The following is an 18,159-nucleotide window of genomic DNA, read 5'->3' on the forward strand; positions in this document are numbered from 1 at the left end:
TTAGGATAGTTGTAGTGTCAATGGTATGAGTACACTGGAAAGGCTTCTTTTTATTTGTTACTCGGAGAAACACCGTCTTGTTTGAGTTTAGCTTCATGTCCCAAATACTGCACCAGTTTAAAATTCCGGCCAGACATGCGTTCAGAGCCTCCTGATCTTTCTGCGACGAAATTTCCTGAAAAAGAGCACAATCATCCGCAAATAACCGTATATTGACGGGCTCCTTTACTACAGCTGTGACGTCATTTACATATATTAAAACAAAAGTGGACCGAGAACGCTTCCCTGCGGTACCCCGGAGTCAACAGGCAGGGCCTCTGAGTGTGTACCATTTACATCAACGTACTGCGTCCGGTTGGATAAGTAAGCTCTAATCCATTGAACCAGTTTTGAAGGAAGGCCGATTTGTTCTAGTTTGAAAATCAATTTATGACAAGGTACCCTATCGAACGCCTTACTGATATCCAGAAATACAACGTCAACCTGCCGTGCCCTGTCAATAATTGAACTAACAGTGTGAATAGTGGTTACCAACTGAGTTACGGTTGATAACCTTCTTCTAAAACCATGCTAAAATTCTGTGATAACGTGATGATCTTTCAAAAATTGGTTAATATAACTTGCAACGACATGCTCCATTACTTTACATGAGACGGATGTGAGCAATATATAGGAGAATCAGTTGAAACACACAACCGATCCCCCTTCTTAAAGATTGGGACCACACGCGCTGAAGGCCAGTTTGTTTGAAGGCAACAGTGAGAAAACGATTTTCAAAATATTAAAATCAAAAACCGTGATAATGACTCAGCAGAGCGGACAAGGAAGGCATTTGGTATTTTATCAAGACCACTGGATGATTTTGCTGTCAGATTCAGTACCACGTTAAAAACACCCTGAATGGACATAAAATCTTCGTCTAGAAAACCACGAAAATCAGTAGAAACCGATATTTTATCAAACCGGCAAAACACTAACTGGAAATACTGATTAAAAGATTGCGTAACGTCGGTATCGTTCACGATTAAAGCGTCATCTATCTTAAGTTTCTGAACCGATCTTTAAGTATTGGAAAGGTATTGAAAAATCTTTTGGGGTTCACTTCTTATAAAACTGGATAGCGTTTTCGAAAGATAAAAGTCTCTAGCTTTGCAGACCTCAGATGCAAGCCATTCCCGTGCTTTTTCAATGCGGACATTGTCACGAGGTTTTCCTCTCTTTAATCTTTTAAGACTTGTTTCAAAAGTGTGTGCCGCCCGTAATTCGTTTCACCTTAACATAGAAGGGCAAACGCTAATCCCCCTCGGACACCGGAGAGACGGATTGAAGGTATGTGAGAACACTCCACAAAAGTAGAGCACTCTAATGATATGTTGTCACGTTCCTCTCTCCAACCAGCATATTGGCTCATTGGGACTATAGCCATCGCCGTTCGCCAAATTGTGGTGAAACGGAGTATATATAGTGGCTCCTGCGCAAATTACGCGATGCCTTGATGCGTTAGGCAGGCACTCTGGGAATGTATTCGACAAAGGTGTTAGGTCAGCAATCACTGCCTACTGAACTCGGCACTGCCTTAGCACAGTGTTGGACTCGGGTGCTGCATTAGCGTTCGATGTGTACTGGAGTTTAGTCATGTGCTTTACACTGAAAAAATAGGGTGACCGCCACTGATGCTTGATGGGGTTTTGCAGAGGGTATATGCGGAGCACAAGTTCCTCTGCTTCTTTAGTAGGTGGTTGTGGTGACGTCAGAACGTCGAGCTCTGATTGGTTCCCGATGAAGGATAGTGGGTAGCCCTCAAGGCAGCTTGCTTTGAGGACTACCCCCTATCCTTTAAATCGAAGCCAACCAGAGCTCGGCGTCGTTCTGATTCACCGCAACTCCTGCGCAAGAAGCAGACGACTTGCTCTCCGCAGAGATATATGTATATAAAATGATCGACCTGCTATATGGTAATGCTAACACCCAGCATCACGTACTATTAAAGAGTTCAAAATAGGTGCTCAGAAGTGTGCTCTTATTTGTAATGGAAATGTTACAGGAAGAATAATTTCTTATTTGTCTAATATTTGTTTTCAGTAGCTCGGCCTGTTTTTTGCTCATTAATTTCAATGTGCTATGATGTTAGACATCTGTATGCATAGTTTTAAATATCCTATATTTAATGCCTTCAAGGGCATTGGAGGAAATAGATAAATAAATAACATATCGCATCACCCGAGTTTATTTTAGTATACGCCAGATGTTCAGAGTAAGGAAAAGGAGTGCAGCTGCCATGCAACAAATCTGCATACACCGACAGTCTGGTTTGTCCCATAACAAGTACTTTCGGCGACAGTCTCTCGTCAGGTGTTCAGTTATCGCGCCTGTGCTCTTTGTTGCCAGATAAGGCTCCAGCTCCGTTCACATCGGCGATCAATTTGGTCGAGGGGCGACTTTGACCGACGCCGTGGTCTTGATGGCACGCACCAGAGGACTTGAGAACATACGTCATGTGCCGCCACTAAAATGCAATGCGCTGAAGCTGCAGGGCGAACTAGAATGCCAAAGTTAGAAAAATTAGCTCCCCTCAAATCCCTTCAAATTGTAATCTGCAAATTTTGCAGATAGGTTTCTGCGCCAATGTAGCAAGTTGGGGCATATGAGTTTTGTGGATATGCCTTTTGCTGTATACCGTTGGCTTGATTGTTGGTGACAGTATGTTTTCTTGCAGTTCAAGCCGCAATGGCACTTCCAGACCGCATTGGCGATTTCTTCTGCATGCTCTGACCACTGCAAATGTGTAAATTAAGTGTCAAAGTTGAAATTGGGTGATGCTTATTTTCAAGATTTTGAGAACAAGCAATCATTATATCATTTCAAGCCACCCAGCGGCATTCACCTCCAAAGTTGGGAATCGTGTGCACAGTGTTAATCGTGGAGTGGACAGAGATATAATTGATGTCGGCAAATTATGATTGCCCTTGGAAGACAAGCGACATAAAATCGACTGTAATTGCATTCTCACTGACATGCTTGGTCGAGTGCAGAAGCACGTGTCGTGGTTCCCTCTGGTTCCCATCTGCACTCCTTTGCTGAGGACGGTGATCAATGTGTGGTCGCTGGCTTTCCTTTGTTGTAGATTCTCAGATTGCTGTCGATTGCGCTAAATCAGCGGCGGCCGGTGCTTACGTTTTAAAGGTTTATAATTTGACATCGATCTAGTACTAACCAAATTATTACGGTTAGGTTTTAGCACAGAGTTTTCCAATTGAATATTATATCTCAAGTAATTCATGTTCGACCCGTGTCAGGCATTTAGTCGTAGAGTGCTATTTCCAAAAGCCAGAAAATCCTCAAGGCAGATCAGAATTCAGTTCGGTCACGCAGAAGGTGGAATGAGCGAGGATGTGTCACAAGAGGCTGCAAATATCAAAGGTGCATTTACTGCGTAGACGAGTCGAAAAACTGCAGAGTCGTGTGACAAGTTTCTAGACAGCCGGAAATCAGTATTCATTGAAATGACATTCTTTTACTGTTTTAGGGAAGCATCTTGGCCAGTGCAACTCAACGACTCACCTCATATATTTCACGTGCATTACACAAACGCATACTTGTGTAACACTCATCTATATAAAAACAACAAGACTGGGCTCTTTGTCTATGCAGTGCGACCCTTCACTGGAGGGACCACAGTGCTTCAACGCGCTTAGTCACCGATTCGGCTTGTTGCCCGAGGCTGACCAAAAGGTTAATATCATTGTTTTTAATGCACCATATAGCTGCAGTTTCTTGCATATGATGTGTTCAAGGTGCTGCACAAATTTGGCATGAGGGGATTAAACTACAGTGTTGAGCATATGTTTTTCTTTGGAAGTTCATACTTCCACGAAATGTTCTGGTAATCGACATGATACTGCCATGTCTGTGGCGGAGTTGAAAGCGCACGCGGTTGCCACGTGAAGAAACAAGACTCGAACCCTTTTTGGTCCTGTCCTTGTTTCTTGACTTGTAACAGAGGGGCAGCTTATGGACTGTTTAAAGTATGGATGACGTCGTCATTGAGCAATTCTCGTACCTGTTCCTGGATGCATCACTTCCCTCCCTTTTAAGGAAACACGGTACGGCGGTTGACATGGGCGTACCAGCCGGGGGGGGGGGGGGGGGGGGGGGGGGGGGCAAGGGGGGCGCTTGTCCCCCCCCCCCCCCCCCCCCCCCCCCAGTTCCCCGAGTTTCGGGGGGAAGGGTGGAAGGCGTGTATTTTGACCCCCTGATACAGCCGCCACTGGGCAGGGCAAACACTGGCCGGCGGCGCCCAAGAAATACCAAGGGCCTCGCTTCCTGACCCGCGGGGGCATATTTTTAACGCGCAGGTGATACAAACCCTTGCAACGGCGCTCACGCCGGATTGGCTGGTTTGTGGAGACAGGCGCTGCCGCCGTCAACATAGGCAGTGGTTACAATGCGAGTTTCCAAAGCGGTAGCGTAACTTGTAAGTTGTAAGATGTGTGCCTCATACGTAGCAGACCCGAATTTAATCTACGGTGTGTGCTTCTTTTTTTTTTTTCCTCGAACATTTTGTTTTCTCGAGACATTTGGCGATTTTTACAAAATTTCTTTTTTACAATTAATACTGAAAAAAAATGTTGTCGACTCAGCAATGCCGAAATTCAGAAGGAAAGTTCGGTAAAGATTCGGCAAAAAATCGGCAAATGTCTGCGCACGCGTACGAACGCCACGGGGCCATGGATCACAAATGGACGCCGCACAGTCACGCGGCCACCATCGTACAGTTTAGTACAGGGTGTCACAAAAGAAAATTTACACGGTCTTTTTTACCGCAGAAATAAACTAGGCATCGCCGAACGCTAATTCTTTGCCCAAAGGTAGCGGAGGTCACTAGAGGTCACAACCAGAGGCCAAAGTTTCAGCCCGATCCGATAACTTAATCAAAAGTTATAAGTAATTTTCTGAAAATTTCCATGGGAAAATGGCGGCCGACGGAGTATTCAAACACATGGGGCTCTATGGCACCATAAACAAAAAACGGGCAAGAATGGGCTGCATTTTTTCATTATGACGAAGATGCAGCTGGCATCCCCGTCATAATGTGATCATACTTGGGTAGTAAATAGAATAAAATAATTGAATTACTACAATTTATTCACTTTTACTTGTAATTTGTAATTATAATGAATTAATTTCGGCCAAAGGGAATTGTAATTTAATTACTTTCTGGCGTCAGTAATCACAATATTTCAGGTGAAATTACAATTCCTTTTGCAAGATTTTGCGGCGGCGGCGCTTTTCCCCGTCTGACCACGGGGACGACAGTACAGCCAAAGCGACAGGGGAAAGAGTGCATCCCAGCCTGCTCAAAAGGAGGGAAAGGAGCGGAATGAACGTTTTTGTATACTGTAAAACGATTTAATGAAAAATGTGAGAAATAATTTCATAAATGAGTGCTATATTCACGTCCGTTTTCGTTCCTGTCGTAGTTGAAATTTGTCTCTTCGTCTCGTTCGCTTCCTGTTGCTCGTGTTCCTAGAGGTCTCTCTTATTTCTCACTCCCATCAGGGGGCATCGGGGTTCGAAGTCGAGCTGGTTGGGCCGGTTGGGCTCCGATCACATCGTCCGATCGAGGCGAGGAGCTTCGAGGTTCTCCTTACGTGTCTTCGTCGCTAGCATATTCGCTTACATATTTCAGTCAACGTTGGAGACTTTTATTGTCCATTAAGTTATTCTCTCATCTTTATGGTTCTTCACGTCCCTCTTCTCTAGCTCGTCTGTTGGTACCACTAACAGTAATTGTGCTACCCTAACATCGAGGCGAAGAGGCAGCAGGTCTCTTTAACACGACTCACTCTGCCTTACTTCCAATCGTTGTTGCTACCCAATTGCTACAGTGCTCTTCCCTCTCCCAAACCTCGCCTACCTTTTTGCATAAATTTTCATGTTTTACTGTTTTCTCTAACCCCTAACCCTTTCATAAAAGTAAAATACGTGACATTTATACAGCGGCCATATAACTCGTTTAAAGTTATATGGCCCAAGGTGGGTAGCTCGCAGAAATAAGTAATTCTAAAGTAATTGCATTACTTATTGAAAGTAATTTGTGAGATTAATGAATTACTATCGCGCAGTAGTAATTGTAATTAAACTACTTTTGAAGCAAAGTGATGGTAATTGTAATTAAATTACATATTGAAAGTAATTTACCCATGTATGAATGTGATACATGTTTTTCCCCTTCTTTGCTTTCCTTCTTACGCACTTTCTGTAGTGTGTGTATTCTGTACATTTATATTTCGGTTTTGTTTTTTCACATCTGATGGCCGGCTGGCAGGCGCTCCCCGTAAGGGCTTTCTTAACCGATCTGCCTAGCCCGGGTGGCACACCATCACATGGGCCCCTTCCAGTTTGTGCAAATAAAATTATTATTATTATTATTTATATAGCAATCCTTTTGTGCCAAAACAGAATATTATTGCGTTTTAGATCGCGTTATTTCGCAATTTTCATGCATCTGCATTAAACTAAACACATAACTATCTATGATGCCTCGACGTTGCATATCCGACATTCATAACTCTCCCCAACTTCCTAAACGTCCGTGTGGGTCCTAACACCAGAAACCCGAAATTTAAAGGTTAAAAACGGCACGTTGCGAGTATGGAACGCACACTTTCATGCAAAGCTGACGTCAAGTGACTCAAATCGAAAAACCTGCATATTTACAATATTGTTCTCTTTTCTGGTGAAGTATCAGCAATCGTTTTGCGCACGAAACGGCGACTCCCAGAGAAAGTGAGAACGCAGTGATTGCCTTTATTTTAACAATGTAAACACACTCGCAGGCGTGCGCTGATGAAGTCTCAAAATCAAAATTCTGGTAGCGTGATTCGTGACTGCGCCGGCTACTACCCATCCTCGTTGCCACGCCACCTTCTGGAAGCAGACACTAAAATTACAAGTAAACAAACAAAAGCGACACCGATACAATTATCTTACAGAATATCACCTTATTTAGTAATAACTGTGTCCATAGGCACTACATGTTGTATTTAAGTTAAAAAAAAAACATTTTTTTCGTTAGAAAAAATTAAATATCTACGTTAAGTATGGAAAATAGCTAACGTAATACCTGTTCACAGGACTGGTGATCGTCAGCTAATAAGTAATTACCGTCCCATCTCTCTCACCAGTGTTCCATCTAAGCTCATGGAGCATGCACTTTACTCAAATATAAACTTTCTTGACTCTCATAACCTTCTTTTTGAACATCAGCACGGATTTCGTAAGTCTTACTCTTGTGAAACCCAGCTAACCACCTTCCTTACTGATATTTACTCAAGCTTCGATTCGAATATTCAGGCCGACACCAGTTTTATTGACGTCTCCAAAGCAATCGACGAAGTACCACACCGACGTCTTTTATCAAAGCTTAACAATATTAATATTCACCCTTCTGTTGTTAAGTGGATTTATGAATTCCTAAATAGCCGTAAGCAATATTCCTCCGTTAACAACGTAAAATCTCCCACTTCTACCGTAACGTCAGGTGTCCCCTAGGGAATCGTAATTGGCCCCCTTCTGTTCCTAATCTACATTAATGATCTCCACCTTAATACAGCTTCTCTGCACCTGTTCGCCAACGATTTTGTCATTTACCGACTCATTCCTTCATGGCATGATCACCATACTCTCCAGGAAGATCTTGAGTCTGTAATCCATTCGTGTGAAAATGGCAGAAGACGCTAAACTTCAATAAATGTAGATCCCTATCATTTTCCCGCAGTTCGCGGGCCGATACTATTTTCGTATTACCTCACTAACACTCAAGGAATAGCATGCTCATCTTTTAAAAACCTAGGTGTTCATCTCACCTCTGACGTATCATGAACTACTCACATAACTTCTGTTATTTCTGATACTAACCGTTCTCTCGGATATTTGTGCCGCAACCTCGAACTTGCTACACCCTCTATAAAACGACTAGCGAATACTACTCTTATAAGATTGAAGTTAGAATACGCCTCATCTATATGGTTCCCATGGCAGCTGTACCTTGAAAATAATCTAGAACCTGTCCAAACCAGACCCCTTTGTTTTATTTATAACAACTACTCACCATATACCAGCATATCAGGATTACGCCAATCGCTTAATCTTCGTTCGCGTTTACTTCGCTACCGAGTATCACGCCTTTCTCTCCTCCATCGAATTTTTTTTATCACAATAGCCACCTCAAAGAATCACTGCTATCACCTCCCCATCGTATTTTCCCGCGTCTAGATCACCGATGTAAATTACGTCCAATCGATCATCAGCTGTTTCTCATCAGACTTCCACACTAGCGTTGGCCATCGAGGATCGGAATTCACTACCTCATTACATTTTTTTTATTAGTGATACTGCTAAATTTGTTGAAGCCCTTACCCTGTCTTTATCTGACCTGCCTAGCTAGCTTGTAGTGTCATAATTGTGTTTACTATTCTATTTTTATTTATCAACACTACCTGGCCAAAAGGGCCGTGGTAGAAGAGGCACAAAAATACAAATAATAAGAAGACTACAATTGAACACCAGGGATACTGTGGCCCAAAACGTTATACAATATAAATATAGATAGCACCAAGCATACAAAAGAATAAATAGTAATAAGAAAGAATCTGAAGGGGCCACATCAGCGTTCAGATATGAGGCCTAACACATTATGCAATATATATAGCACTTAACATACAAAACAGTAATTATTAACAATTCATCTAAACATGAGAAAAATTAATTTCAATCTATTTTGAAAAGAAGACAGTTGCTTTATCGATAAAATAGTCAACAGAGTCTGAATTGGCAACATCAGCGGGCAGATTGTTCCATTCAACAATGGTCCTAGGGAAAAAGGAGTATTTGAAGGTGTCCAATCGCACTTGATAGTCCAGTATTGAACGTCCATGAGATGATCTGGTGTTTAACCTGCCTGAAAATGTAATATATCTGGAAGTGTCAATATTTATTTACCCTGAATCATTAAATATAGCTTCTTTAATCTATCTATCCGCGCTCTTCGCTTAATGTTACAGGTTAGCTTGTTGCAACATTTCTGAAGGGGAGTTTCGCGTTTCATATTTGTTGTAAACAAACCATATTGCTTTCCTTTGTACACCTTCTAGGTTATTAATATTAATTTTAGTGAACGAGTCGTCGACAACATTTGAATATTCTAAGATTGGCCTTAAAGGGGCACTGACACCCCAAAGGTCGTATTTATTTTTATTGTCTAAAACGATGCAATTTGCAGTCATAAACAGGCAAAAAAAAACCGCATCGCGAAAAAAAATTTTCCCGCGCGCGCCTTTTTATTTTTGGCGTTTGATTTTCCCGCCTCTCGCCTCCTCGCTTCTTTTTATCGGTGACGTCAAGAATCATGAAATTTAGAAGCTTTGTAGGCGACATCTCTATAACATTTAATTACGGCAATCCTAAAACATGTTTTTTAACGCAATTCCGAACGCACTACGGCCCTTCTTTTTGAAATACCAAAAATCGGGAGTTCCTTGTGGTGCCGTCTCCTGGATTTGTATCCTTCAACGGCAAACAGGCGACACCGCTCAAAACCGGTCCGCCGCAACGCCGGCGCTCGCTCCTTTCCTCCTCGCTTTGGGTCGCCATGGCAACAGCAGGGAGTGGTGAAAGAAAGTGGACTTTCAGGTCTCCACAATTTTTGACGTCAAGGCACCGGCGCCGATCGCGCGGGAACTTCGAATTCGGCATTTGGAAATTGTTTTTTGACTTCACAAATACTGAATTCCCAAATTTCAAATTTTGAGGGTAATGTCCCGGCATCGTTTTCAATCGTTTCGGATAATAAAAAAAATATGATTTTGATGTGTCAGTGCCCCTTTAATATCGTTTTATAGACTGTAAGTTTTCTGCTGGGGGAAGAGTGCTTCAAGAGACGTTTCAATGCCCAAAGCCGCTGGGTCGCTTTTGTTTTAATGTAATCAATGTGTTTGTCCCATAATAGTTTGTTACTAAAATATACACCTAAGTACTTATATTCTTCGACACGTTGAATAGGTTGACCATCAATGCAATAGGAAGATTCCAGAACACATTTTTGCGTAATGGACATTGAAACAGTTTTTGAGGTGTTTAACGTCATTTGCCATTCTCGACACCAAAACTGTATCCTCTCTAAGCAATTATTTAAAGCTATTTGGTCTTGATAGGACTTAACTTTTTATATAAAACGCAGTCGTCGGCGAATAATCTTACGTTGACATCTATGTCTTAGTGATATCGTTGATATATAATAGTAGAAGTAAGAACCCCAAGACAGCCCTGGGGTACGCGGAGTCAACGGGAAGGGAATCAGATTCATAACCTTTAAAACAAACGTACTATTCTCTTCCTTCTAGGTAGGAGGTTAACAATTTCACTGATTTATTTGAGTTAAATGGTATTCAGTTTTGGATGAAGCTTCCTGTGAGGAACTTTATCGAAAGCTTTATTAAAATCCAGAAATACAACATCTGCTATTCATTACCTTACCAAGATCATGCGTTATTTCTATCAACTGGGTTACTGTATAGACAAGCCTCTTCTAAATCCACACTGACTCGCCGCTATGATATTTACCTTTTCAACGTAATCGAAAATGTGCCTAGAAATTACATGTTCTAACAGTTTACAACACTGACTCGTTATGAAAATGGGCCTTTAGTTTGCAACATTTTTTTTGTCGCCCGATTTAAAAACAGGTATAATTTTAGCTATTTTTCATTCGTTAGGAACAGTACTTCATTCTAATGATTTCCGGAATATTATCAACACGTACTTTGCCATCCACTCAGAGTAACGTACCAGAAAAGCATTGGGAATTAAATCTGGCCCCTTTGACTTTTTAGGATCGACGTTAAGAAGCAAATTAAGGATGCCTTCATCAGTTAACGTAAGGTCATACAACTCTGGCAGGGCCTGATCAGCAGTGTAATTTGGCAGCCGTCCATCATCGCTAGTAAAAACAGATTTAAAAGGTTACTTAAAACTGGCGGCTATCATTTTGGGCTCTTGAATTATATCATCGTTTATTTTAAATGCAGTGCCGGTCTCTTGTTTGGCTGATAGATATTTCCAAAACTTCGCTAGAGACGATTTAAGGAATCTTTCTCGATTTGTATTATGATAGCGAAACCTTGCCTCAGATAACATACGTTTTAGTTCCCGGGGCAGAGTTGTTAGTGCTTGATTTCTTATCTGCGTCCAGTGACCCTGACCCTTTTACGAGCACGGGCAATCCTACGTTTCAAATGTATTATTTCCCGATTAATCCACGGCCGCTCGCGCTTAATAATCTTCATTTTGTATGGGACAAATTTAGTTAGACACTCCTCCACAATAGTTTTAAAATTGTGCCAAAGCTCATCTATATTCGCGTTACAATGCTCTAAATCATCAGTGAACTTCTCAAGGGACCAATTCAATGTATCTATAATACTGACGTCATCTGCAATATTGAAATCGAGCACCTTACTCTTCATCGCTTGAGGCCTGTGGAAACGTAGGGGCAGCTCTAGCAACGCCAGTTTATGATCAGAGATTTCGTCTAGTACTTCAACGCTAAACTCTTTGTATTCGCTACTAAGCAGAATATAATCAAGTATAGACATTGCATTTCCCTGAATTCTAGCATAAGATTGCACAATCTGGACCAGGTCAAACGTGAACGCGATACCTAAAAGGCATTGCGTGCTGTCACTTTCTTTAGAACCGGCCGATAAGGAGTCCCAACTTATCGATGGCAGATTGAAGTCACCTGCTAGCAGAACTTTACTGTCACTTCTACATTGCTTTAAAAGATATGACTTCGGCTCTTCTAAGACCGAAAGAGGTGCGTTAGGAGGCCTGTATAGCGCTCCCAGTAATAGAGAGGAGTCATGTATTTTTACCTTACACCAAAGTGCTTCGGCCTGTTTTTGTTCTTCTATTTCAAGAAAAGAAATTCCTGATTTAAAGCAACACCTCCGCCCAAAGTTTGCCCATCTTTTCAAACTATTTCATACCCTGGAGGCACGATTTCGTTGTTCGCTATATTTCCGTTAAGACAGGTTTTAGTTATTAAGATTATATTTTGATCGTACGTCAACAAAACGTGTTCCGGCTCCGACACTTTGTTTATAATATTTCCTCCAATTAGATTTATAACTTTCAACGTCTGTAACTTTTCTTGGATCCTTTGTAGGGTGTGTCATTTATTACTCTGGCTATTACATTTATATCTCGCACCGCTAACGTGATTCCAACCGTAAGTTTCACTCCCCACAATCATTTTATCAAATCTCAACTTAATTTGAACGCCGTTATCCCTTACCTGCTGAGAACTTTCCCAAAGACATTTCCGTGCCGTCCTGACAAGTTTAGAATAATCCTCAGAAATTAGTAAAGCCGTTCCCCTTAACTTTGAGCAGTTCCTTAATATTGCGATGTTTTCTCTGTAGTCGATGACTTTAATAATAATGGGTCTTGTTTTTTCTTGTGCAACCTTTGATGCTCTTGATCTCTACACCTAGTTGTTTCAGGAAGATTTCCTCCGTAACACGCCTAGCTAGGATATCTTCTCTCTCCGAATCTGCCTCGTCTAATCTATGAATAATAAGATTGTTAGATCGGCTCCTGTTCTCAGTGTTGTCAATGGTAACGGTTAACTCTACTACGGTTTTTTTTTGTAGTTCAACAACTTGCGTTTCAGTGTTGTTGGTCCATCTTCCAGAGTCTGGAGCCTACTCAATTTAGATTCCATTGTAGTTAGTCTTCCCTCAATTTGCGTAATCTTCTGCTGGGTTTCTAGATTGGATGTTTTATTTCACCGATATCTTTAGAAGCCTGTTCAAGCAGTACCTCAATATCAGGGCCGGGATTCGATTCCACATCACCACTTAATAGCGGACACTCTTTCAGAACTACAGAAGACTCATAACACATTTAAAGTAACACAAAAGTACGATCTGATTAGGCGTCATATCTTCGCCGCGGCAGCCAGGCCAGCTGAAGTGATCGTTGGGATAGATCCGTTTTATACCGCTGGGATCCGGTGACATCACAGCCGATGGCACCTTTCATTGGTCCCCGCATCGCCCGTCGATTGCTGATGAGAAAGGCGATTCGCAGCTGGATTCAGTGAAGGGAGCCAGACCTCGGATCGTAGTTCCGGGGGTGCGTTGATATCTGGCACAGCCATCCCCGACATGCGCGTCAGAGGCAGGAGCTGAACGCAAAAAAGGACGATCTAAGTAGGCGTCATACCTTCGCCGCTGCAACCAGGCCAACATTTGTTTTTTCTAGTGTTTATTTGTTTTCGTTCTAGTGCCACCCCTTGTATAATGCCCCACGGGCCCTCAAAGAAAATAGACGATGATGATGATGATGATGAACAGTATTTTTGCCGAATGACAAAAATAAAAAAATACAAGCTCATAGTTACCCCTATTATCAGACGCCGTTCTAACACGTTCAATATGCCCAAGCCTCTATCGTTTCTTTACCATTAGTGGATCGAAAATATTAACTGTTTTGTCTGGATAGTGTCCAACGTAGTGCAGCACGAAATATCGCGATAGATCTACGCCTATTTTTTATGACAGCCGGCTGTCATAAAAAAAATATATATAACAATATTATATATAATGGATAGATATAACTCTACTAAACATATGGCTGACCCTGGCCACTTTCCCGTCCATATGCGGAGTTGGTCGAAACGCGATCCAGCAAATAGATATAGAGATCAGTGATGTTTATTCTAAAAAAAAGGCAGGATATCCGTAAAGTGATTATTATCTTATAAGATTATTTGCATCCCATTTCTAAGGAAGATGTGAAAGTAGCAGCGTTGCTCTAACTTCACTACTGTGACACACCCTCCCTTCGATCACAAGATGTTCTTCTAAAAGTAATGTTTCTGTTTAGAACTGAATATTCAATTTCAATATTTTTTTGGAGTGGGCGTTGTTGCAGTTTCAAAATTTATTACCGGAAAACGTATTCATATATATATATTTTTATAAAAAGGCAGGATGTTATTCTAAAATGTAGGATATCCGTCGAAGGATGTATGCATTCAAAGATTAACTGTAGCAGCTTCCGATTTTGGATATGAATTTCACCATAGACACTTAAGTTCATGGATGTGCCACAGCCTCCATTTGAGTGCCGAAACCCCCCCTCCCCCGCTCACAATGTCGGCCGAAGGATGTGTGTCAGTCTGATGATTACTTGCATCCGATTCCGGCGGAAGAAGTAGTATCAGTGCAGCACCAGACAGTTAATTGAACTTCCTTCTTTAACAGGATGCTATTACAACAGCAAGGATGCTTAAATCTTAACTTTGAACTTTGAACTTTGAACTTTATTTCAGCAACATTATGCCGAGGACACCGGACAAAAAGCTAACAGAAGCTAGCTTGACTGGGTCCGGTGCCCTTGCATGTACAGGGAACACAATCATATTTAAACAATCCTAAATATTTCTTACAATATTCAAATCAAACAATATAAAATGTTCCAATAAAAATTTTAAAATCACCGACATTAGAGAACATTTTTTTTCTTAATTTAACAACACAAAAAAGTACGCAATGTTTTCTTAGTTATACAATGAATATCGATGCGGTTCATTACAATATTGTTAAGCAATGTAGGTAGATTATGAGCAAGAGACTGCAGTGCATAATTTGTACGGAAATGGGGAACCTTCCAGAATTCTCTACGTCGAACATCGAAGACTGATTCACGCTCAGTCAGGTTTGCTAGCTGTGACAAATAAGCAATAAACTCCAAAGTTGAAAAGGCGTAAGAAAATAGCAAACGATAGTCATAAATACAAGAAACTTTCATGATATTGTAGCTCAAGTATAATGGTTCAGCATGTGTGTCGTACGGAACATTAGCAATGAAACGAATAATTTTTTTCTGAAGAGTTATTAGTTTGTTGACGTTACTTTTGGTCGTTGTGCCCCAAACTAAATGGCAGTAGTTGATTTGTGAGCCGAAAAAGAGCATGATAAATTTGAATCTTAACTTTTGTAGGCAAAAGAGAGCGACAGTGACCGATGATGCCAGCTACCTTTGCCAGTTTGTGAGTTAGAAATTCTATATGATGATCCCATTGCATAAACTCTGAAAAAATTATGCCTAGCGTTTTATGATGACTTACTATTTAAATTTCCTTGTTTCCAATCTTAAGAGCATAACTAGCATCAATATGTTTATTTACAGGTCTAAAAACAATCGCTTTTGTTTTGGTAGTATTTATTTCGAGGCCATTTTTTTCTGACCATAAGAGAAACTTTTCTAACATTACCTTTAATAATCAGTTCATCGATATTCGTCGCAGAAATAAAAATACTAGAATCATCTGCATACATTATAAAACGTGAGTGTTGACAAATGTTGACGATGTCATTTATGTACTCATTGAACAGAAGTGGGCCAAGTATGCTGCCCTGCGGAACACGAGACTTCAATAGTTGCAAAGATGAGGTATAACGAATTATTGAGACACACTGTTTGCGATGTTGTAGATATGACTGAATGAGTGCCATAACAGGAAAGTTTATCAAGAAGCGTTGCATGTTTAAGAGAGTCGAAAGCTTTGCTAAAGTCAATAAAAAGTCCCAGTGTCATCTGTCGTTGCTCTATATTTTTTTAATATTAGTTCCTTCTGCGTTAACAAGGCGCATTCCGTAGACTTTCCCTTACGGAAGCCAAACTGGAAGTCAGTCAGCACTGAATGTTTATCAAAAAAGTTATCTAAACGACGCAAAATAATTTTTTCTAGCCCTTTGGAAAATATGGGTAAAACAGATATTGGCCTATAATTTATAATTACAAGATATTGAGACCCTTTCTTTCTCTCGCGCTTCCTTTTAATATAAATGGAAGTGAAATCTTGAATATGACAGTCTCCTCTGATGTGATGGCAGATGACGTTTCCAGCTTCAACGAGTCCAAACTTTTTGCTGAGCTCTTCGCCAATGTGACTCGAGAACAAGCCATGATGGGGGCTACGTATCCATTTATCTTACTGCTTTGTAGTATTATTTGTTCGCACGTGTCTAAATTATAAATATTTATTTACACTCAGGTCGGGATGCCATCATCTCAGAGGAGACTGCGCTAGCGCGAGAGATAACGTACGACATTTGTTCCTGCGATCAAGGACTACAAGAATAGGTGGTCCAAGAATTCGGCAGACTGATGACGACCTTCGCTGAAACCCTGATGCCAGACACGCAGGCCGACAGGGATAAATCCGACGACAGCGTCGCGTGTGAGAGGACGCCCGTTAGAAATAACCCTGTCAACAATGTCCATGATGGGGTGCTTGGTGGATGCAACAGCTCCACCTTAAGTGCTGCAGAAACCAAAGAGATCATCGCCAGTGAGTCCACAGCCATTGGGATCATCGACGACGAATGCGAAGATAGCGCGATGGACAACGCCTGCTTTCCGCCTTTATGTACAAAGTTAGGGAGTCAGCAACTACCTGGTGGCACTTTTTTAAGAACCTATCGAAACGTCGTTAGCTACGGTACAGCTGATCATGTTTTTAGACATTTAAAAAGTATGAGTCATCCGTGTGTAATGCATGGGAGCGTTGATTGGAGTGAGGTGATGGACTGTTTCGAAACCACTAAACACACTATGGATGTGAGTGACGCGAAAGAGTATTCGAACACTCTAACTACTAAGTTATTGCTGGCCTCCACAGATTATGGGGTCATTCCACGCCAAACGATCCAGCCCCTAAATCGACCATCACGGATTTGGTTTTAAAAAATTGTAGGCACTTAAATCGACGTAAAAGTAATCCTCCCAATATATTTTTGCAGTAAAATATTTTTTGCTCCTTTGGCGACCCCTTCATTACCCCCAAAAACTGGCTTCAAGGGCTATATACGGCATTTTTTTTCCTGGCAGTTTTGAAAGTAGGCTGTAAAATAACACTGTTTTTAGTAACTAAATAGGTCCCTCTGAATGCCCAAATAGTTACTCGCATGTAATTTCAACCTTTTCTGGCAATTTCGTGGCAGTAACAATAGCCTAAAATGTCGATATTCACATTTTTTTCCTCGTAAAAGGGCAAAAGTATCAGGCATAAATTTCACTCGTATTCATAGCACTTAGATTGAAGTTCATTATGAAAATATTTTTCGTATAATATTCGTTGCGGTGTTTCGACCAAAAAATCGCCAATCTTGAAAATAGCGCAAAAAGAGCAACTTCCACTTAAGAATAATGGTGTGAGGTGGTCGGTCTAAAAATATATTGAGAACGGCAATACATCATTTAGAACCCAGACATCAAATAAGCAATGTTAGAAAAAAGTGTTATTTCTTAAACGCGAAAAAAATAATTTTTGAAATCCGGGCCAACTCAGCTCGTCGGCCCCAAGGCGGGCGCTCAAGCTGATGATGGGTAGGGAGTCTTCGGAATACTTGCTCTATCTAACCTTCTCGGACGAAGTCAATTTGAGGACGCGACGCCGTCGTGACGTTCACTGTTCTTGAAAGAGAAGTGAAGCCGACGTTCATTTCGGTCAATGAGGTTGGCTCGAAGTAATGGAGTCCTCTAGTCCAGCGGATAGGTAGGGCGGCATTGAACCGGGATAGTAACATCTCTCGCCGCACCTGAACATCACTGTCCGGCACCCAGATCGCTCGAATTTGTGTCAGGTTGTCGCGTGCCCAGTTGAAGAGATTTAGTAGTGTTAAAATTTGTCCGCTGAATGGTCTTTGTAGGCTTGACTTCGCAGCCAGTCTTTTCACAGTTCCGCCCACTCCATCGCAGGCACTTTTTCCATGCGATGTAGCAAAAAAGTTCCATGTTGCACTGAGGTTGTAGTCTTCCACGTGATGACAGAGGTTTACAAAGTTCTTTTTGCTTTTGTATTGAGACGCCGCACCGTCCGAGAAGTAATGAATGTGTTCTACGTGAGGCAGTTGGGCTTTCAAGTCATCCAGGAACATTTTCCGGAAAGTCGACACCGTTGCAGTGGTATGGTCCAAACAGTCCGATATCATTGCGTATGATATGACGTGGAGCTCGTCTTGACGATCTGGTGGACGAAAATATACGACGACAGGATGAACTGTAGCTTGGGTATTGTCCCAATGA

Source organism: Ixodes scapularis, unplaced genomic scaffold (genome assembly GCF_016920785.2).
Source record: "Ixodes scapularis isolate PalLabHiFi unplaced genomic scaffold, ASM1692078v2 PGA_scaffold1__304_contigs__length_218370807, whole genome shotgun sequence".
In the NCBI taxonomy this organism is placed as follows: Eukaryota; Metazoa; Arthropoda; class Arachnida; order Ixodida; family Ixodidae; genus Ixodes; species Ixodes scapularis.